Genomic DNA, 23,923 nt, shown 5'->3' on the forward strand with positions numbered 1-23,923 from the left:
TTTCTGCCTCTGCTGGCCCCAGCCCCCAGAACTGTCCATTGCCACAGTCGATGGTATTGCTGACCTCAGCACTGTCCTTCTGACTTCCTTTCTTCTGGAGAGGTGCTGCAGTCTTGACTAATTGTGGGTGTATCTGCTGCTCCATGTGGTCTGTGAGTGTTGCCTCGGGTCTTGACCCTGCTAGGCACATGTCCGTCCTAGCATGCCACAGATTGCTGTATCTTTGTGGAACTCACTTCACCCTGACCCCTTATTATTGTGGAGGGTCACTTTATCCCTGATACTTCCTTGCTCTGATGCTGACCCTCTCTAAAGTAATTAATGTAACTATGGGAGAAGAAGGTGCGTGTGTTACGGTGAGCATCTGAAGCGCTCTGTTTCGTCCGGCTCTCTACCTCTTCCTGATGTTGAAGGCTGATTTTGCTGCCTGCCACTGTGTAGGCTGACACTCCTTCCCCCACTTGGCAGGATGTTGAGCCCACCCCCCCAGCTGATTTTCACCTGGAGCCTAGCCTGAAGAAAGAGCTGTTTCTATGTATGCCTTCGGCTCCTGGCATGCCCTGTGTCTCACTGTGGGCCTTCTGTCCTGAGACTGTTCTTAACCTAAACTCAGTTCAGGCCAGTTCTGTGAGTTCTCAGACGGGGCCCTGGCCTTTGCTGCCTGGAGCCACCTCAGGGCTACAGAATGAAGGCCTGCTCTTGGCTCTGATTTCTCCCAGGGCTCCTCCTGGGCCTCTGCTGCTTTCATGGAGTCACCAACCCTAGATGGGAAGAGGAGAAGGGGTCAAGGGATAGTCTGAAGAATGGGCGGGGCCTGAATCTTCCCAGGCGGTCTCAGCCACGTCTTCAATCTCCTTCGTTCTCATGACCTGCTGGCTACTTGAGAGACAAGGCACTGGGACCACAGGCTGGAGTGTACCATTGCCACAGACCAAGTGACTGCAGAGCCATGGATGCTGGGGAAAGTTAGCACCTCGCTGACATCTTGAGCAGAGGAAGGGAAGCTACTTGAAGCCGCCAAGTTTGGGAGGAGTATGTTATACATCAGGAGGCCACCTAGGCAGGAAACTCGTGACTTTCCTTCGCTCTACCGATCCTAGGGCCGTGTCCCCATGAGATGCGGCACTCCAGGGGCCATTCCTACTCAGCCTTGGGTCCCAGCACCACCACACGTGACAGCACATGCAGCCTGCACCGAAGCTGCGTCTGAGGGATGAGTGAGCAGCTGCTGCAGCCGACCAGGCAGCTGGGTGCTTGTCCCAAATGCCCCTTGCCAAGTGTCACCCGGTTCCCAGACACCTGCCCATCCAGGATGGTGGTGGGTGGAAAAGGAGCGGGGTGGTGGGGTGGAGAGCTGAGGCCTCAGGCTGAGCAGAACTCTGGGAACTTAAGGTACCCAGGTGTGCCAGGGCAGACTGCTGGTAGCTGCCAACTGGCTACATCCCTCTTACCCGTGGGGTTGGGTGCTGAGAACCAAGAGGGAGGATCTGAGGAGGAGCCACAGGAAGGGAGTTCCAGTGGAGACAGCAGGGGGGCTCCAAGTTGAGGTGAAGCTGTTGTGTGATGGCTGGTCGTAGCTGTCACCTTGACACACCTGACCCTCAACTGAAGGATGCCTCCATCAGCGTGATCAGTAGACATGTCTGTGGGGCGTTATCGTGATGGCTAATTGATGTGGGAGGACCGTCACCAGGTAGTTCTGGGATGTGTAGGAGAGGTAGAGCGTGAAGCTGGGGACAGTCCAGCAAGCAGCCTTCCTCTGCGGTCTCTCCTTCAGTTCATGGCCTGGCTCCCCTCGGTGACAAACTGTTGCTTGAAGGGTCAGATGAGACAACCCTTTCTTACCCGTGTCATTTTTGGTCATAATGTTTATCATAGCAACAGAAAGCATACAAAGACACAGGAGCCAAGCAGCGGTTGTACACTCCTTTAATCCCAGCACTCGGGAGGCAGAGGCAGGTGACTCTCTGTGAGTTCTAGGCCAGCCTGGACTATAGAGCAAGTTCCAGGACAACCAGGGATACACAGAGAAACCCTGTCTCAAGACACACACACGAAAGACATCCTACTATCCAAGGCCAGCAGGCATGATTCCTAGTGCCACATCACAGGCCTGGAAACATGAGTGGCTGGCTTGTGGGGTGTAAGTTAGAATGTGTGTTTGTTCTTAGGTGGGCCATAGAATGGGGAGTGGCAGACAATGGCCAGGCTGTGTCCTGTCCCAGAAGCCATTAGTCTGTTGCTCAGCAGTGGGAACCGTCTGCTTAGAACAAAGTACAGCTATGAGAAAGCCAGGGCCACCAGGCTGAACACTTAGAGAGGTTGTTCAGCCCCAGCAAGGAATGGCAGAGGGTGAGTGGGAACAGGAGTGAGCTGAGCAGGTATTGGTGCTGTCCAGCTAGGGCTCTAAGAAGCCTCTCACCACTGGGCATGAAGAAGCCAGGAGAACCAGAAGCCGGCAGGGAGTTAACGCCTGCCATCTGTGGTAAGGACCTACTGTTCTGTGCCCTGGGTCTCCCGGAGGTGGGGGTGAGGCTTCCGCTCCTGAGACTCCTCCTGACCTGAGCTGTGGGTATAGTAACTTGAGCACCCCTTTGCCGGTGATGGTACATCTCCACCCTGGTTGCTGTTTGCCCTCTGGCATATGCCCACAGAAAGCCTGTCATGTAGCAGCGATCCTTTTTACGCTTGCTTGGTTTTTTGGGTAGTCGTTTGGAAGGGATTGTGTCTGACTCATACGAGCTATTGTCTGGACATGTATGAGGTACATGTGGAGTCCAGGGACAACCACAGAACCCACTTCTAGATTTCTATGAGGGCCAAGCGAGATCGCACATAAGCAGGGCTCTAGAAATGGCACACCCTGTCTGGCCCTAGTTTACCAGCTTCGAGGCCAATGGTTGGCTCCTGATACAAGTGATGTTGGCAATAATTACAGGAAGATATGGAGAGCTGAGTGGGAATGTGTGTCTTCCATTTGGGACCTTCTGGGCCATATTCTAGCTCCTCCACCCCAGCTGCCAGGTCTATCCTCAGTTCCTTGGTTACTCTCAAGGTTTGGCTCACAATCTCATCTGATCCTTTAGGCTCTCTGGAGCCTGCCAGTCCCCTATTACTCACAGGCAACAGACATGTTTTAGCTCATCTAGTCACTCCATATCTGCAAAATGAGCATGCCGGCATCATAGGGTCCTAAATGTCAGAGAGCTAGCCCCTTACAAGGCTGTGGAGGACCCATCCTAGGCCTTCTCAGTGACTGCAGGGCATCCTGGGTATCAGTTAGTGTGGAGCAGCACTGTCCTGACTATGGCCTCCATTTCCTTATGGTCCCTGTCTCCTTATGACCTCCCTCCTCTCCTTATGGCCGCTGATTTCTCATGACTCGTCATTTCTGTTCCTCATCCTCTCCATCCCCTCATCCTCTCCATCCCCTCATCCTCTCCATCCCCTCATCTTCTCCATCCCCTCATCCTCTCCATCCCCTCATCCTCTCCATCCCCTCATCCTCTCCATCCCCTCATCCTCTCCATCCCCTCATCCTCTCATCCCCTCATCCTCTCCATCCCCTCATCCTCTCCATCCCCTCATCCTCTCCATCCCCTCATCCTCTCCATCCCCTCATCCTCTCCATCCCCTCATCTCCATCCCCCTCATCATCTCCACCTTCTCATCATTTCTGTCTCTACATGGCCTCCACTTCCTCATGACTTCCACATCTTCAGGGCCTCCTCCGTATCCACAATGTCCCCTCTTAGAGGACCCTAGTCCTAAATAATACAATTCCAGTCACATCTGCCATTAGAGAAGGTCCCATTCTCTGAGACTGACATGATGTCTCTAATGAATTCTCTGAGGACACAGATGAGCCCACTCACAGAACAAAGCTGAGGCATGAGTGGGGTGCATGTCAGAGACACAGTGGTTCACAGGAGGGACCTCAGTGAGTTCCTCATCTATACCCAGTGCCTATGCCTGGATCCTCACAGGCAGGGCTGTGTCGCATCTGCTACCTGGTACTCCTTATTCCGGGACTCTGGCTGCAGGACAGCGGTTCAGGATACTTCACAGGACAGACACTGCCAAAAACACCCCTGGTGCTGGCTCATGTCCTTCATTTTAGTTTCTAAGGAGCCACTGGGCCCCTAGATTGTGTGGGCCTATCTGTCTTACCAGATGACATGGACCAAGCCCCAGCTCTGTGACAGGGCCAGCACTTCCTGAAGGAAACCATCGCACAGCAGGGCTGTTGACCCCCTCACTCTTGGACTCTGCTTGCAGCTTCCTGAGAGACCCATGTGCCCATGTGTGCCCTTAGCTCCTGGCTCTGAGAGAGAAGGGTGTTAGTCTTCCAGACAAGGAAGGGAATTTGTTGGGATTGTCCTCACATTACAGCATCTTTTCAGTATTTTTTAAATGTTCTTTTACTGTTTTCTGTCTTGTGTCATGCATCCTTGAACTTCCTGGTTTGAGCCAAATAGCAGAAGTACTAAAATATTTCACATTGAGCATCTTTTGGTGTTTCTGACATGGCCCCAAACAGGAAGTTCCAGGGGTCTGTCACAGAAAGGCTGTGTTCTGGCCTCCATGGGTGCCCCAGGACTCCGGCAGTGTCTGGGAGATACTGGGCCCATTTGCATTGAAAATGACACAGAACACTGTTGATTTGTCTGGATTAAGCCCCGTAATTAATTTACTATGCATAGCAAAGGACACACATTGGAACTTCAGCCATAGCATCGATGTTCCCCCTCCCCATTGGGGTGCCCAGGCCTCATGCCCAGCTCTGCACATTCTGTATGGCTGGACCTGTTTCAGTCTGGTCTTCTGCAGTACTCATATGAGGAAACCAGGGATACAGTCACGTTCAGAAGAGACCTGGTACTTCCAAAGGACATCACTGTTCCTGACATAAGCCACCTGTGAGGTCCCCAGGTGACCAAGTCAAGAGAAGGGAGGGGTTCCCAGTGCATGTGGTAGGATCACAGAGGAAAGATGGCAGTGAGGAAGGAAGTGGGAAGGGACAGGTAATCCTGTCCAGGACTGATTCCATAGGGGACCTGAGTTAACTTAGCAGCTTGGGCAGGATCCCCATCTTCCTCTCACCCACAGACCTGGAGAAAGTAAAACTAGGGAAGTCTTGGTGGCCTCAGCTTTGGTTGCTGGATGCTGGTGACAGGGTCATGGGTAATGGATGAGGGACAGGGAAACATAGCTCCTGGAAAGGGAAGTCACTCTCCCAGCAGCCTCTGCAATGAGATAGCCTGGTGGTCACCTATGGGAAGGGCAGTGTGTGTATGTCTTTGCTTGGACACTTGGATTGTGATGTGCAGGGTAAATCCCTATGCCTTTGGGAGCCTCCCATGGTTCCTGACCCCTCACCTAACCCAGAGGTTCCTATGGAGGGCCAGGCCAGGGCAGGTGCTACCTGACCGCAGAGCAGGTGACAGGGAGACAGTCACGGTCACTACCACGCTGTCTGGAGAGGAAGTTGATCTTCTCAGGGGATTCCCAGCCAGGGACTCTTTCGATTGGGGACAAGAAAGACTAGTTCTTTATCAAATGAGTCACCAGAGACACAGTTGACAGCGAGAGAACAGAGCACACGGGCCAGATTTCCACACTGTAATATCGGAGGACCATTCATATCTCCGCACGATGTCAGAATTTATCAAATAAAAACCACCTGTGCAATCTAGGTTGGCTTTATTAGCTGCAGTCTACCAAGCAGATCTGATCTCTTCTGAGGACAGCTGGCAACGTATTCACTCATTCCAGTGTTGATCGCTACTATTAACTTTTGAGTCACGATTACACATCACACAGCGATTCAGTCTCCGTACAGATACAGGGGTCTCAGGATGGCTGCAAAGGGTTAAAGCAGCAGCCCCTGACTTCAAGGAGTTTGAGAGGCTTCCTGGAGACAGAGGCAGACAGAGACAAGAATAACCATGGCAGTTAGACACCCTATTAACAGCTTGCACGGGGAGTGGCCCACAGGGGGAACTGAGCCTTGGAGCGAGGTACTAGATCACGTCTGATGGCCAAATAAATGGACAGAGGGCTAGAGAGATGGCTCAGGGATTAAGAGCACTAGCTGTTCTTCTACAGGGCCTGGGTTCAATTCCCAGCACCTGCATGCTTGCTGACCAACCGTCAGTGAGTCCAGCCTCAGGGGATCTGACATACATGCAGGAAAAACAACCAAAAAACGAAAAGGAAAAAACCAAAACAGATGGAGAGAGACAGTTTGAGAAAGCAGTGACCAACAGTGAGGGCCAGGCTGAGTGGAAGGCCCAGGAACAATGAGGAATCTTTCGATTATCAGTTCTCTGACACTCCATCCCCTTCACCAGCGTTAAGTGTCTTCCTCCCAGGATCCAGGTAAAGGTGTTGACACCCTTCCTGCAATAGACTTTCAATACAACCATGTGCTTATATGTTCCCAATGTGAGCTTGTTAAGTTTATAGGTGGTACTTTGTGGATGTGCACCTGTGGATGTGCATGTTTATGTGTGGATGCATGTAGAGGTCAGAGGTCAATATCGGATGTCTTCCTCAACGGCTGCCCTCTGCCTTATTTTTTGAGAAAGGATCCCTGAACCAGGCGCTCACCGCTTGGGCTAGACCAGCTAACTAGTCAGCTCCAGGACCCGTCTCTGCCTTTCCCCAGCTCTCAGTGTGCGGGTACATGCTACCACAGCCAGCTCTTACATGGGTGCTGGGGACCTGAACTTGGATCTTGCCAAGCCTCAGTGGTACCATTTTGCTCCTGCCTCGTGGGTGGTGCTAAACAGGTGGTGTCTCTGTGTCCAGCAAATGCTGTCATCTCTCCTCTGCAGTTGCAGTCACACGGGCTCTCCCAGGGAAGGACATCCTGAAAGCCATTGTGCCAATCAATCATCGTGTAGTGACCTTGAGGACTTTGAGGACAGCCTGACCTCCATGCCCCTCAGTTCACTGCTGCACTGGAGCTGCATCTAGAGCCTGCATGGCTTCTGGAGAAGGCAGAAGAGACATCCTCTTGGTCCAGGACTCCCAGATCATCTGCCCAGGAAGGGGCCTTACCTCCCAGACTTGGGAGGGAAAGAGTCTGAGCACACATGTACCTCCTATCCTAGGCCTGACTGTATCCCCAGGACAGAGACTGGCTTCCTTCTAAGAGTTTTCCTGCCCTGGTGACCTACCAGAATCAGACAGCACCAAACTAAAGGCAAGGCTAGAAACTCCGACTCCCAAACTCCCAGAACCAGCCCTGGGCATCTGAGCCCATCAGAACCCACAGGTGAGGCTGCTCAAGTTGCACCCATCTGCATCTATGCCCCCTTCTCTCTCATAGCTGGTTCTGTATGCAGGTCCTAGGCTACCAGACTCCAAGCTATTGGGGCCTGCTGGTGACACACCCCGTAAGATAGACAAACATTGACTAAAGGAGCCCCTTCTCCTCTCTCCTCCCTACATCCTCAAGTCACATTCCTTCCCCAAAATGCAGGACCCTCTCTTGCTGCTTTGTGAGACTCAGCCACCTGACTCTGAACAAGTCCCTCCGCCTCCTCATCAGCCATTTGGTACCCAGGCCTCCCCTCTCTCTGAAACCTCTAAGAAGAAACTCTGTCCCCAAACTCATCAGAGTTCCTGCCGTGCTGTTTTCCAGTGATATTCATAACTCATCATAAATCCCCTACCCAAAAGGACAGCCCATCTCAGTGATCCCTGGAGCACCAAACCCAAAACTTTAGCTTGTCCCTGCCCTGAGGCCCGTCACCTCCAGTGAGAGCGGCCTCGCAAGACCTCTTCCCTGCACTCCTCGTAGAGTCTCAACCCCAACACCCCTTTCCAAGAGGGGCTTCAGCCCCCTCTGGGCCTTCCTGGGAAGCTAGGATGTCTTGGACCATGAGTACTCTGGCGCTAGGAAGTAGGAGATGTTGCAGCTCAGGGGGCGTGGAGCGGATGTATCCTAACCAACCGCTGCGTGGAGCAGATGTATCCTAATCGCTGGAGACCCCAGCTGCCTCGGAGGGAGAAGGAACGCCTGTCCCGGGTCTGCCCCAAATCCCCATCCCTTTTCACCATTAAGTTGCTGTTGTAGAGATAGTATAATCAGGTTAGTGGAAACAGCAAGAGGAAGAAAATGTATGGTGTTCGTGCATCCTGGTGTACACAGCCACTGCCTAGAATGCACTGTGGCAGCGTCCCTGATCTTGGTGATGCATGTGACCCAGTGCCCCCTCAAAGTGTCCTTGAGGCCACAGCCATTCTTGCCACCTCCCTCAGGACTCGTGTTATCATAGCTGATGTTGGAGTAGTGTTCAGCTTCCCCAGTGAAGACAGAGCCAAGAAGGGTGTTTTAGTCTTGAGGACTTTCTCCTCAGGGTGTTTTCTGAGCAATGAAGATATTGTATGCAAGAACAAAGTCCAGTAGTTTGTCCTGGAGGACAGAGCCACCTACCTGTGGACATCATGGGCACACAGAATCCAGTTATTGTGGGGTCCTCCCCTAGGCCCAGGGAGCTTAGCTGGCCTGGACCTAGGCAAGGAGGCCCCACAGCCTCCCTAGGAGTCCACAGATCTCACTACAGTGAGTCCCCACTCTGTGACCTCTTCTTTTATGGCCCAGGCAAAGTCCACCATGCACTGGAGGTCAGCTGGCTCTAGCAGAGGCCCTTCCCCCTTTCTTTGTTGCCAGGGAAGCAGGGACACTTCCTAGAATGTCTGAGGTCAGCTGGACTCTGGATTAACGGGAGCTGGGGCCCCAGGGGGCTTGGGCTAGCCTTGCTCTAGATAGGTGTGCACAGGCGGGCCCAGGCCCAACCTCCCTGCACCCAGCTGTCTGTCACCTGTTCTTCACTCTGGATTTCAGAGTGATGTAGTTCTCTTGCGGTGTTTGCTCAGAGCTTGGGGGTACCCTTGTAACTTCCCTCTGAGACACAGGTGGTTGCTGCCACCTTACCATCTCTTATCTATTTTGATTTATTATTTATTTTATTTGGATTTTTCAAGACAGGGTTTCTCTGTGGAATGGCCCTAGCTGTATAAATACAACCTGCTGAGTATGTTTAGTGTTGCTTATATGTATATAGGTTCGGGGCTGACCAGATGGTATTAGATAGCCAGTTAAGGGAATGAGCTCTGGGGAAGATGAATTTTCCCACTCTCGGCATTTGTTGGCTGCCTGCGGTTCTTTGTCTCGGGGTGGGGCCCTGTGTGATCTCCCCCTTCCATGTTAGTGTGTCTGTCGGTGGTGTCCTTATCCAGGTCTTGTTTAGGTGGCCATGTTGTTGACGTATCACGAGTGACGTTTCCCTGTCGTTTCTAGGAGACACAATCTCACAAGAGATTTCCTGGTGCTCTGCCTCTTATAATCCTTCCTCTCTCTTCAGCGACGATCCCTAAGCCTGAGATGCAAGGGTTGTGTTGTAGATGCATCCATTGGGCCCGGGCTCCTTGTGATTAGTTAATCTCTGCATTTTGATCAGTTGTGGGTTTTTGTAATGGTCTCCATCTGTTGCGGAGAGAAGCGTCTTTGATGGGTGGTGAGAGCTGGGCTTATCTGCGGTTGTAAGTATTTAGAATGCAGTTAGGAAGTGTGCTGGCTTAGTAAAGTGGCAACAGTAGGCTCTCCTCTATCACCCGTGACCTCCCCAGCCTCAGGTAGTTGCGTGGGTTTCCAGTAACAGGCATGATTTCTCTCTAGTTGAGCCAGCCTTAAGCCTAACCGAGAGCTATTGGTCACTACCAAGATACGAGGACCACTATTGCACCCTTATGGATATCGTACTATGCTGTTGTTGTGGTTTCTAGGTGTCCTAGCTGGGAAGGACTGTTGGATTTCTTTCTTTCCTTGGCAGTATGTATAGCATGTTCTGGTTCTATGAAAGTTAGTCCTCGCGGAGAAGTCCTATGTTCAAAACGTATAGTGTTTTCCGCAATAAAGACTTACCTTCAACCTCTGGAAGGCCACCAAGGGCCACAGCAATAGTCTGTGTTGTTTTTGGAGGTATCTTAGACTCTCGTGACCAACAGATCAAAAAGAGATTCCTCGTGTCTGCTTCTGTGCGGTTTTGTTGTTGTTCTGTTGTTTGATTTTTTACAGTCTTTGCTTTTGGGGGGAACCTTTTTGTGACGCGGTCTCACTGACATGGCAAAGGCTCCCAGGTACACCCCTAGCATGCCCTTGAACAGTGTCTCTTCAGAAAGCCTATGCAGATGCAGATACCTGGCACCCCCCCCCCATCCCCCTTCTAGTGTCACTGATCTGCCTCTGCATGCCTCCTACTTTGCGGCAGGGACAGCTTTCCACCGTGGTAAGTGGCTTCACACCGTAACCGAGTGACTTGACGACAGTGCCATAGTGCAGGCTCTGAGTCTTCTTCCTGAGGAAGCCTGGACTTCACATGGCTTCTGCATGTGGCCTTGTAACATAGAGTCACAAGACTGCTGCCCTGGCCTCAGAATGTGACCCTCAAATAATGAGCGACCTCCCAACACACCTTAGATGTCTGTGCTCATGACCCACCTTCGGCACGGATCCTTTCCCATGGTTGGCAATCCCTCCAGCAGCCCACCAACACCCTGTTGTCTTTCCCCGTCCTTGCTGTATTGAAGCTGACCTGTCTTTGTCCTGCAGCCATCCTGAATAAAGGCCTCCTGTACAGTGGAGACCCTACCCGAGCCAAGGAGAGGCCCGGGTTGTCAATGCCACTCATAGCATTGGTAGCCACACTGAAATCCCTTCTGTTGGCTGCCAGGCCTAAGCGCATCTGTCTAGAGCTCACAACAGCAGACAGGGATCTTTGGCCCCTGAGTGTCGAACCACACACTTGCTTATCTGTTAGAACACACAGATCACAGCTGCCTGAGCCTGCCCAGATATTTCAGCCCCTTTTTTTGGGGGGGGGGGAGATCCCACTCACAGGAGCTTCTGGAAGTTACTCTAACCATTCTCCAAGAAGTGCCTTTGAATATGGGGCTCTAGAATATACTGCCACAAGGTTCACCTCAGAGGGAAACCAGCTGCTGCCCCCCGCCCACCAGGGGCCGTGCAGCACCCTGTCCATCCTGGTGTTCAGGGCCAGAGCGCTTGAGTAAGGGACCTCTGGGCAGCTGTTAGGGCAATCTGCGCATGCCTCCGTTTCTACATCTCTCAGCAATAAGGAGAATCCCCCTTAGAGGGAAACCAGACAGTAGATGCAAGGACAGGTCCCATCTCTGAAGTCCTGGAATGCCACGGGCCAAGCCAAGATGTCTGTGCTGGCATTGAAGGCTATCCCCAAGTCATGTGGTCGCTCACCAGGAATCAGGTAGCAGCATGGCTACACGGTACTGTCACCATTTCCCCTGCTTCCATGTGGCTGACTCAAAGCAAGGATCCCCAAAAGGCAGGGCAAGAGGACACCCTAGCCTGCGGGTTCCCAAGGTACTCTCAGCCCCTCCCCTTCCTTCCTCTGCAACTCCAAAGTCTGGGTGTGTGGCATCCACCCATCCAACCTCCTCCCCAGTGCTTCTGGGCTGACTTGACCATGCCCTCCTGATGACAGCTCTTGGCTCAGTCTAAGCCATGTCCTCTTGCTAACCTGCTGTTGGATACCTGCTGGAGGAACAGGCAAGGCCAGGCTTGCAGTGACAGAGCCAATCTGGGCAGGAGTGAACCAGTGTCGACCAACACCCAGACTCAACTGTAGGCTGCTCCACAGTGCCCTTATTGGAGGCTTGAGACTGTGGGAGGGACCCTGCTCGCCTCACTATTGGAGATGAGGACAGGTTTGAAGACAGGCTGTGGGGGAAGAGCTTACTTCTGCTCAGAGGCCATCTTCTGGGTAGCTAGACCAACGTGGACAGAGATACCAAGTGACCACGTTCCCTGACTAGCCATGCTCCACACGGACACAGATAGAACCCGTAAAACCACAGGTGGATGAGGCTTGCACCCCAGGAAAGCAGTAGAGAGAAAACCCCAGAACACCCATTAGCTGGGCTGTGGCCCTTATGATCTTAGCTAAGTGTCATCTGTCACTGGAAGTCTGGTCTCTGGTCTCAGGACTATTTAGGAAGTGTTCAGTGCCTGAGCGTTGGCTTGGATTTCAGGATGACTGGGTAGTAGTAAAAGCTGTCTGGCCCATGACCCACACCACAAAAGTAGTTCCCGTTTTCTTGGAGCCCCCAACAGCTTGCCAGACGTCCATTTAAGCAAAGTCTGCAGGTTGGGGAGGCAACATTGAGGCCAGGTTCCATGGCTCCTAACGCTGGATGTTCAGATGTTCACCCCATATTTTACTGAAAAAAAAATTGTTCTACAAACCAGTATTTGTAACATTGTATTGAAAATATACGACATAACAATATGCATGTCTAGTACAACCGTTTGCGGGTGTATAGTCTGGTGGTGTTGAGCAACTAGCATGGCTGTGTGACCATTCCAGAACTTTCTAATCTTCCCAAAAGGAAGTCATGGATTCCTACCCCTGCACTACTGTTTGATTTCCTGTGTCCAAAGTTGCCTCTGGGGACCACAGCAGGTGCAGTCTTGAGTGGAGCTGAGCCAGAAGTCTCTGGACTCGAGTCCTTCCCTCTTCGGCAGAGACAGGAAAGGCCCGAGCCCATTAGAGACTCCTAGCCTGACTCAGCCTCAATGAACACACTTCCCTCTACTTACAGAGGTGCTGTGCACCCCTGAACAGTCTACAGAGAGGAACACACTCGGATCCATAGTGAAAATGGCCAAGGGAGATCACGCTTGCACTCCTACCTCGCCCCTCAGCACACTCAAATTCCAGCACTCCCCCTTCCCCAACACGGCTTAGCCCTTCAGTCCCCCCCCAACACGGCAGACATGCTTCCCACAGCCTCGAGTGGGCTAATGGGGGTTTGGGGTGGCATCCTGAGTTTTGTGTGGCCTTTTATTCCTGATGTCTGTCACGCTAGAAATGATGACCCCCAGATACCAGACCAGAATAGACAGAAAAATTTTAGTGAAGGACAGACATTATGGCAAAAACACAGAAAGCGACAACATGTGTTCGTGTGTGCATGCACACATATGTTTGTGTGTGTGTGTGAGAGAGATTTCCTCCCTGAGAGAATGGGCTTCTTTTTACAGCTGCGAGTCTCCTGTTCTCACTTCCTGGGCCATATTTGTGGTATCACAGAATAGAGGTCAAGAGGGCACCTCGATCCTGAGGTAGTAAGTCTTTGCTCTTTGAGGTCAGATGCCAGGGTCATTGGGATGAGGTTGAATTTTTCGTACAAGGCATTGCAATTACTGGGCCAGGATCTAAGCAGTCAGCCAGGGCCCGATCGTTAGGGAGTGGGGGTTTCCGTCTTATTTTTAGCCCTTTTATTTTTTGACTTTTTAGTCTCTGTGTTTTGACAGCCTGCGTATCTGGCCTAATAAACCCCTTGCTGCCTTCAGTCACCATCCCTGTGGCCTCTTCACCTGGGCCACACCGGACCTTCCATCCCTGGCTCAGCCCTGTCTACTTCCACTCATTCTGACGACTGGGTGCCCCAGAGATGGTGGAGGAGCAGCTTCTGTCACGTGAGAATTCCAGAAATTGCTAGTCACTGCGAAATGGGCTGGAGGCTGTTGTCAGACTGTCCTAGCTGAGGTCGTAGGTAAGACCCCTCCTGTGAGGTAGGGGACCACACATCCTTTTCTGCCTCGTGGACTCTAACTGTGTCCCCTGGCTTCAGGCTCTTCTGTTCGCGACCGGCTGAGGCCCAAAGGCAAAAGCACATGTCCTCCAGACCCAACAAATGACCTCTGTGGCCATGGCAGGCTCTGTGGGCAGATGCTACCCACACCCCTGCCCCCTGTCTCTCGGTTGCCCTTACATCACCCTCTTCAGCTTCTGAAGGACAGTTAGGGTACAACCTGCTTCCCTCTCCTTTGCTTTACCCCGTGCCCCAGGGAGCTACTGCCTCTGCCCTGCAGCTGTGGACCATGCTCCTCCCCAGTCAACTAGAGGAGAGGACCTTAGAAGGCCGCTGGGTCCAGTGAGGGTGGAGGGGAAGGAATGTTATCCTGGGGTCCAGTGCCCCCAGAGAGAAACATAACATCTGGCAACCGCAGAGCATCCTGGTGTACACAGGCAGGACTGGCAACTAGCTCCTGTCCAGCATTCCACAGTCTAAGTGACCACAGCCGAAGCCTGAACTTTCCTTCTTGGTTCTTGGCTCTAGGGACTTTCCTAGACACACGCCTTGTCACAGAGACAGCCCTGGGGAAACCCCGAGTGTGAAAGTGGAGTCTCCAGGTCAGCCGGGAGGCACGGGATAGTGCTGGCTGGCAGGACTGGTGCCCCGAAGGGACACCTGCCCGTGTAGAAGCTTTGTCTGCATGGGGTGGCACGTCCTAACACTCAGCTCAGGCCGTATTCCTAGAGTACACTGCCCCCAGCTCCACCTTGGCCCTCAAGCTCTGACCTAAACCCCTCTAAGTCTGAACATCTCTGCCCCAGAATCTTCATACTATCATTCCCTGTCTCAAAAGGTCCTCTCTACTCCTCCACCCCTCCTCTGGTGTTAACCACTCTGCTTGGTGTCTCTCCCACTACCGTTCCCCTCGTTCTTCACACTTGACTTGTTGGAGTACCCCTAGTCGTGGCTCCACGGGGTCTCTCTTGTCTATCTCTGCTGCCTCAGGGCCCAGGGACCATACCTCTTGCAGACCTGTTGAATAGGAGCCAGGCCTCTTGGGGTTGATGAGCAGAGCAGAAATGGAGGGACAGAGTCAGGCGTGGTGGCACACGCCTTCAATCCCAGCACTTGGGAGGCAGAGGGAAGCGGATCTCTGAGTTTGAGTTCGACACCAACCTAGTCTATACACGTGAATTCCAGGACAGCTAGGGCTGGGCTGTTACACAGAGAAACCCTGACATACAAACAAACAAACAAACAAATAAAAATGGAGGAACAGAACGTGCAGCACCTCAGAGGAAACATCGTGACCTTCAAGATGACCTGTGGACTTATCCAAGCTCCTCCAATGCTGCTGTCTGCCACCAGGGGTCTGTCCTTGAGTCCCTGTTATAGTCAGAAGCCCAGGGTACCTCTTTTTCTGTGTCCTCTCCCCACATTGTTTCTGGTCTTGCCTTCCTGTCAAGGTACTGGTGACTGGAAGGGTACACTGCTCCAGGAGGCAGCACTGCTCTGGTACCCTCAGACAGCTCATGTGACAACCAGCCGGGTAGACGCACGATGACAAGCCCCAGAGATAAGTGGAGCTCGTAGTTCATGTGTGTGTGGCCTCAGCCTCTTGAGTGCTGGGATTACAGATGAGAGCCACCATTCTCCCCTAGGGAAGTGTTTTAGTGCTATTTAATCACGGGGTGCCAGCCTAGGGGGTGTCTAGTTGCTCCCACACATACACACTACATTGTAGGTGTTTGTGGGCTCTCCACTAAACCTTCCCACTGCCTGGAGGCGTGGCTGCACCGCCTTTGAACAACAGCCAGAGAGCCTGCCGAGAGCATGTGATGGACACAGTCTGTCCAGCCAGCCTCCCGGGGTAAAGAAAGCCCCTTTCCCATTTGGGCTAAAATTACCCATGCTGCCCACACTGGGCAGGAATGGGGACTTTGCTGGGACTTCCCTGGGAAGCAGCAGGGACTTGCCTGACTTTTATTTCTTCAGATTGGAGCCTGAGCCACGAGGGCGGGAGGAAGTGAACTTCATACTGAAGGGTTTCCGTAGCACCCCAGCCTGGAGCGGGAGAGTGCCCTGCCCAGTAAAGCAAACTGGGCACTGACCGCAGCCAGTTTGGGTGGTGGGGCAGTCAGCCTCCGTGGAATCCCGTAGGGAACAATTGCACCCCTGATGATAGCCCCTAAGGTGGTGGTGGGGGGAGCCCCTGCAGAGCCCAGTAGAGGACAACAGACTACCCTCCTAGGCTTCCTACTGCAAGGCTGGGTATAGTGGCTATTTTTTTATTTTTTGGTTTTTGGCAGTTTAGGGGCCCACCACCCAGCTCCCAAATAAATACATGGAGTCTTATCCTTACTTATAAATGCCCGGCCTTAGTTTGGTTGGTTTCTTGCCTGCTTTTCTTAAAGTAACCCATCTACCCTTTGCCTCTGGGATTTTACCTTTCTCTATTTCTGTATATGTTTTCTTTACTTTAAAAAAATAATTTATTATTTTTATTTTGTGTTTATTGGTGTTTTGCCTGTGTGTATGTCTGTGTGAATGTGTCAGGTTTCCCTGGAACTAGAGTTACAGACAGGTGTGAGCTGCCATATGGATGTTGGGAGTTGAACTCGGTCCTTTGGAAGAGCAATCTTAACCGCTGAGCCATCTCTTCAGCCCTTTTCTTTACTTCTTATTCCTTGTCTGACTGTGTAGTTGGGTGACAAGCCCATGGCACCCTCCTCTCCTTCTTTTCTCAGTCCTCCATTGTCTCTTTTTCTCCTTCTATTTATTCTTTCTTCCAGCCCTACCTATCCCTCTCCTGCCTAGTGATTGGCCATTTAGCTTTTTATTAGACCAATCAGGTGTTTTAGACAGGCAGAGCAACACAGCTTCACAGAGTTAAACAAATGCAACATAAAAGAATGCAACACATCTTCGCATCATTAAATGAATGTTTCCCAGCATAAACAAATGTAACACATCTTCAGCTGATATTCCACAACAGCTGGGAGATGGGGCTGACACCAGGACCCAGGGTTCAGCCTGATCTCTCTCTTCTCCTGCTTCTGGCTGCTTGACCTGGGGCCAACTCTCCCACCTGACTGGCCTCAGTTTCCTTAGCTTCTCGCTGAGGATGATAGTGGAGTCTCCAGCCCAGAATCGCTATGGTGACATCAAACTCAGGTGGATGAAGTATGCTACACTGGCGATTATCACTGCTCTCCACAGGCTGGTGGTCCCTCATTCCCTGTGGTATATGCCACACTTCCAGACCTCCCAAGCACCAGAGGCATATGGTATCCTCCTGCCTCAGTTAAGGAGGAAGTTAGAGGATAGGCTGACACCTCTGGGATCATCTCAGACAGGAAGGCATCCCCAACCAGGGCTCCTGTGATTCTCTAGGGGGATGTGGAGTCAGCCAGCCTTCTCAGCATCGTTCCTTCAGGGATAGAAATGTTTGATTTGGGGGTTTTGCTTTGTTTGGTTTTCGAGACAGAGTTTCTCTGTTAGCCCTGACTGTCCTGGAACTCACTCTGTAGATCAGGCTGTCCTGGAACTCAGAGATCATCTTGCCTCTGCCTCCTGAATGCTGGGATTAGAGGTGCGTGCCACCACTGCCCAGTTATATTTGATTTTCTGTGATATCCATTGCATGTGGGGAGGTGACACACCTAAGCATCTGGAGCAGCCTGAGTGCTTCTCTATGCTCCAGAGTGACTCAAGGAGAGATAGATCTCACTAGGCTTTCACCTGCCCAGCCCTGGCTTTCTGCAATGCCTGGACCCCATGTCCAGGTTAGTCCTGTCATAGTTATAAAATACTTGTAATAATTTGTGGTCATAATAATTTATTGTCATATTGGTCTCACAGTTTTCCTTTAAGTTCCCAAAGAATCTTGACATGATGCCGGCTGTAGGGCCCATGAATCTACCCCTTCTCCTGGGTTTCATCTTGAGGACAGTTTCTGGCCAGCCAGCTAAAACATCCTGTTTGTTTCCGTGCTCCCTCTGTCCCGCCTGGTGATTAGCTGTAGGGCATTGTGTACTCCATCTTGGGTGTGGCAATTTCCCACCTGCCTGGGGGAAATTCCTTGTGCAGCAGCTAGGTATATAAGGATTTTTCTAAGCTTGAATAAACGGCATTCGGCTGATCTCCTTTCGAATGACCTAGGTCTCTTGTGTGTTCTTTCAATCTTCAGGCCCTTCCCTGGCTCACATACAGTACAGTGGTGCATGAACTGTACCGAGAGTAACGCAGGCATAGGCGCAGGTGTTACAGTTGGAGGCCCACCAGCAAAGTCAGGAGTTATAGCCAGCTTAACTCAGCTGGTACAGATACAAGGGGTGCTGGAACACCCTGGGCACATGGTGCATCACCCAGACATGGATCCACCAGGTCAATGACTCAGCTGCTCTTCCACCCCTGCATGCTGAGCAGCCTGAAGCTGCTGCTCCTCTGGCTAGACACAGCAAGCCTGGCCTGGCCGCTTTTTCCCTGCCGATTTATGCAAACTCCTTCTGTTCATGTCTAGGCTGTAAGGCTAGTTTAAAAATCCATCTAGGTCAGTGGTTCTCAACCTATGGGTCACGACCCTCTTTGGTTCTCAACCTGTGGGTCACGACCCCCCTTGTGGGATATCCTGCATAGCAGATATTTACATTGTGATTCACTAACGGTAGCAAAATTGCAGTTATGAAGTAGCAACAAAAATAGTTTTGTAGTCGGGCGGGAGGTCATTACAACATGAGGAACTGAATTAAAGGGTCACAGCGTTAGGAAGGTTGGGACCCACTGGTCTAGGTGTTAGTGTGTATCCCGTTCCCACTCAAGCAACTTAAATGTCACTTACAAAAAGAAATTGTCCTGAGTTGCTGGCTTGCTACTGGGCTGGAAGAGTGATTTAGCTCTTAGTACAAGTTTGATTTTACAGTGCAGTTTTAAAGTACTCTATCCCAGCCTACAGCTTCTAATCTCATTTACATACAGCTGTCTTCTGGAAATGAGAAATTTATCATTTTCGTGAAATTTAATTTTCAGTTATGCTTTGTAGATGAGGCTTCTGGTGTCACATTCAATAAAAATTTGCCTAAATAACAAAAAAAAAAAACAAACAAAAAGAAATTGTCTCACATAAGCTAAAACCACTTGATGGGCCCAGTTTGTCAGTATTTTTTAGCGTGACACAAATGTTATCCAAGTCATATGGCTTAAATCTTTAGGGTGAAACAAAGGGCAAATTAATCGCATTTTTTAGGGTGAAGTCACTTTTTCCTTGTGGTCCAAACATGGTTACATGATACAGTGACTTATGATGCAGAAACGCTAGGATGTTACGACTCATAACAGTAGCAAAACCGCAGTGATGAAGTAGCAATGAAATAACTTCATGGTTGGGGGACACCACAAAAAGTCACAGCATTAGGGCGGTAGAGAACCACTGCTGTAGATGGAACGCTATACAAGAGTCCTGAAGGATCATCCTGGGGTCTAGAGGCTGCTTCAGGGTCTGTGAGGTGATTCTAAGAGTCAGTGGGGGCCTATAAACCAGGCAGTCTGGCATCTGCGTGTTTCCTACTGGTCCGGAAACACAAACGGGATCCCTGAGTTACCAGACACCCTGTTCTGGTCCCTACCACTGGCACCCTTCATATACCTCATTAGGACCTTGTCTTCCCATCTCCATGTCTAATCTGAGGCCAGAGCCCATACAGAGCCCAGTGGGGCATCCTTGCTAGGCAACATTTATCATGATTGAGCCTGGGAAATGGAGCTGCTTTTAAAACCTGGAAAGGTGATGGATTGGGTGCCTTCTCGATGTTCCCAAACACTTTACAGTTTCTAAGACAGTTGTGAGTGTGTTTAGTGAGGCAGCAGAGGAGCATGTGCAGGACCAACATGTGTCCTTAAGACAAGACCCCAGGGCAGCACACAGGGCTGCTCATGAAGTCGTCCTTGTTCTAATTCTCACACACACACACACACACACACACACACACACACACACACCGCTTCCTGGGATGACAGAGACAAAGGAGGTTCCCAGAGTCCTTACTGATGACCAGCATGCATTCTCAGAGCCACCTCCAACTCTCACGAAACACTGACACTTAGCCGCAATACAGAACTTGGATGAGGCCCGTGGCCAGGGCCTGCTGTGTGTAACACTACACCCATTGAGAAAACATGCTGTCAGATGATTTGGGCACAGGGAGGGGTGGGGTTCTTAGATTGTGGCATTCCCTGCGACTCTGTTGGCCTAACAGAAGGTTCCAGACAAGTCGAGCGGTCAGGATGAATGGAGACCTCACCCATTCTGGTGTGGTGGGAAGCATGCTGTGGTGTTCCACAAACTTGCTCCTGCCTCCAGGACCCAGGAGACTCTTCATCTCCAACCTCACCTCCATGCTGAGTTTGCAAAGTCAGGCAAGAGGCTATACCACAGCCCCATGCCAGAAGAGCACAGATGTGACTCCCAGGTTACAGGTGTCATGTGACCGAACTGAGGTGGTCCAGAAAGTGCAGCCTCCTTGTGGAGTTTCTATCTAGGCCTCTGTCAGCACTGTTCTCCCATCAAGGGACAGTCAGGAACAAACCGTAGCCTTGGCTGCTTCCTGTCCTGACCCTAGATAACTCCCAGAGTGCATACCAACTATGAACCCCCCAGGACTCAGGCAGGAGACCGTCTTCTTTGATGTAGGTGGAGTGGGTCAGATCCAGGACCAGTGGACACAGGGAGAGTGAGGTAAGACGCCTCAGACAGAGACGCCATGCTCCCAGCTTCTGGGCGGACGCGGGGATAGCTCTGCTCTCTGAGGCACACGCGATGAAGCTCGGACCCAGGATGGACGTAGGCTAGAATCTTCCCGGTAAGCGCACCTAGCTGTGCTACATAGAATATTAGAAATGGGCTAGTCCAGGTGCGAGAGTTAGCCTAGAAGAGGCTAGATAGAAATGGGCCAAGCAGTGATTAAAAGAATACAGTGTCCGTGTAATTATTTCGGGGCATAAGCTAGCCAGGCGGCCGGGGTGCTGGGAACGCAGCCCCACCGCTCATATTACTACAGGAGAGGTCAGCCCTCCCGCACTTCTCTTTGGCAGCCAGATGTACATGTGTTCCTGCAAGGGGTTCCCAGACCAGTAATGGAGTTTCCCTGGGCGGGGAGAAAGTCAGCGTGGAATCGCCAAGAGGAAACGGCAGTGGAGGAGAGGCATACCACTTTCTCCGAGGAGGGGGAGGAGGAGGAGTCCCTACTCCTAAGGCCCCTCCCACCTGCTCCTCTTTCAGGAGAACCCCCCTCCACCTATCCCACCCCCACTACCCAGATCACGGATGTCCTAGTCCAGCCTCTGGGCAGTGGAGAGGGCCCTCGGCAGTAGCAGTCTGGATCATAGTGTTGGTGGGACCTGGTGGCTCTCCTTTCTTCTCCCTTTTTTTGTACCCCACAGATAATAGTATTCCCCGAATTCCTCCAGTTCCCTGAACCTTGTATATGGTCAGCCATTTTTCTTATGCTCTGAGCCTCTTGATCTTGTAGAGACTAAGTGTGGGCATGGGGATCCCAGCTTCTCAGGGGGTGAAGAGGAGGGGGACTTCATGGTAACTCTTAGCCGATCCCAATGAAAGCCCTCTTTCCAAACACGGTCGGTCACCTTCCCAGCTCTGAGGACTGTCCAGGAGCGCCTCTCAGCCTGCTGCAGGGGCACAGGGGCAGAGCCCAGGTGATGCTGCACCCTCCTGCTGGCTTCTTCCACACCTGTGAGTTCAAGCAGCATGTCTGCCACCTGGAGCCAACGGAGCCTGGAGTCTGAGCTCCTCAGGTAAGGGGATCCTCTAGCTGCCTGCCTCCCCAGGTCCATGGCCAGCTCTCAGGCTTCTGTAAACTTTCACGCTTCAAACAGCCCTGGCTCCCCTCCCTCACATTCCTGTGGGGATGCACAGTGGTACCGGTGAGGTCTTCCAGAGCAAAGTAGGCGCATTCTCACCAGATCGCCTGCCTGCGGCTGCCTGCAAGCTCCCTTCTCAGTAGGACTATGTTGCCTCATAGGAGGGGCTTAGGAGGGGCTTTCAACACTCCCCTGAGATTCCAGCTACTCAGCCCCAGCCAATTGTACATAAATCCTTGGTAGGTATAGACTTTCTGGTGTTCCTGCTTTGGGGTCACCTATGTTTTATAAGTAAGCTCCCCCCCCCCCCAATCATTGATTCCTCATGGTGACTTTGATGGAATTGTACTTTATTTGGTGTTAGGGGCCTTATAAGGAAGAGGTAACTATGTTTTGTTTTGTTTTTGTTTGAGACAGGGTGACTCTATGTAGCCCTGGCTATCCTAAAATTCACGGTGTAGAACAGGCTGGGTTGGATTTCTTTGCCAGTTTCTTAACCAGACCACAGTGGAAACCACTCAAGGGTTGATGGTCTGGAAACCCCAGAGCCAGAACCAGGAGGAAAGCCCCAGAGCAGGTGGCCAGGAGAGGGAGCTGGGGAAGGAAGGACACAGAGGGACACAGCCAGGCATGTGGGGGAAGAGCTTCTTAGACAGCAAGGTTGGGGGCGAAAGGGGTGGCTGTGGCGGGGCAGGAGGGCTCCTGGCAGTCCTACAGATGTTAAGCTGATTATTTGGTCATGGAACCATTTTCCTTTGAAAAGAATTCCTTGTTTCCTTCCTCCCACCCCTCTTTCCTCCCTCCTTCCCTCCCTTCCTCCCTCCCTCTCTCCCTCCCTCTCTCCCTCTCTCCCTCCTTTTCCTTGCCACATTCCAATGTACTAGTTTAAATTTGTACGCCCGTGGCTGGGCAATGGTGGCGCACGCCTTTAATCCCAGCACTCAGGAGGCAGAGGCAGGCGGATCTCTGTGAGTTTGAGACCAGCCTGGTCTACAGAGCTAGTTCCAGGACAGGCTCCAAAAGCCACAGAGAAACCCTGTCTCGAAAAACCAAATAAATAAATAAATTTGTACGTATGTAAGTACACCTAGATGCACACACATCTACGCACATATGTGTGGAGGCAGGACAAACTCATGTGCCCTTCTTTTGATGACATCCACTTTTTTTTTTTTTTTTATGAGATAGAGTCATGGGTCTGTAACTTGCCAGGGAGGTTAAGCTGGCTGGCTGGCTTTTGAGCCCCAGAGAGCTGCACGGCTCTACTCGTCCCCACTGGTCCAGCACTGAGATTATAAACCTGTACCTCCATGCCTTGGTCGAGGTCCTCATACTTGCCAGCTGCTATTCCTGCACACCCCTCCCAGGTCCCAGTGTACTTATTAACTGTAAATGAATAGCAGAACCCTAACCCTGTGACCAGCGTGGCCTTGGTGTGAGAGCCCACGGAACACCGTGGCCAGCAAGACAGAGAACACCCTAGCTCTGCTGACCATCCCTCTGCCAAGTTAGACTGTGTGCTCCCCAGTCCCAGCAGACCCACCCACCCTTCCTGCCCCGGTCCTTACTCTGAGTCACCTCCAGCCTGAAATAATCAGTTCCGAGTTATCCTCCCAAGGAAGGAAGGTTCATAGTACAGAGTCTGAGAGGTCACAAAGCCGAGTGTGTGTGTTTTTTTTTTCTGTTGCCTAGACGACCGTAACACATTGGCCTTCCAGAACCATAAGTTTGGCTTTTGTGGGACTTCTGACCATCCTTGGGGCAGCTGCCACAGTTCATCCCCAGACACGGAGACTCATTGTGTTAGCTGCTTTTCTCATGGCTCTAACAATTACCTAACAAAAACAACTTCCAGAGGAAGTTTACCTTTCAAGTATTGGTGCCTTTTGAGGGTGTAGTCTCTCGTTGGGAAGGTTTGGTAGCAGGAGAGGGAGCTGGCTGGTCATGTTTCCTTGAGTCATGAAGCGGAAAGGGAAATGCTGGTCTTTCACTCGCTTTTTCCTTTTTATTCAGACGGGAACTCCACTCTGTGGAACGGGGCACTTGTATTCAAAGTGGGTCTTCCCGCCTCTTTAGATGTTTCTAGAAAAGCCTTCACTGAGACACACACAGGTGTGCTTCCATGGTCAGCCTAAATCTTATTACGTCGACAATGAGATTGGTCCTCGTGACTCCGCCTCTTGTCAATCAGACACCAAAACACATCACTTTAATTTTTATTTATTTTTTATAAATATGGGTGTTCTGACTGTGTACCTCATGTGTGCTGTGCCTGTGGAAGCCATGGGATTGGATTCCTTGCAACTGGAGTTACAGACGGTTGTGAGCCCCATGTGGGTGGTGGGACCTGAACATTGGTCCTCTGTAAGAACAGCCAGTGGGCTTAGCCACTGAGACATCTCACAAGCCCACTGTA

This window comes from Microtus oregoni, unplaced genomic scaffold (genome assembly GCF_018167655.1).
Source record: "Microtus oregoni isolate MIOR12 unplaced genomic scaffold, Mior012 000046F_ref0000063, whole genome shotgun sequence".
Lineage (NCBI taxonomy): Eukaryota > Metazoa > Chordata > Mammalia > Rodentia > Cricetidae > Microtus > Microtus oregoni.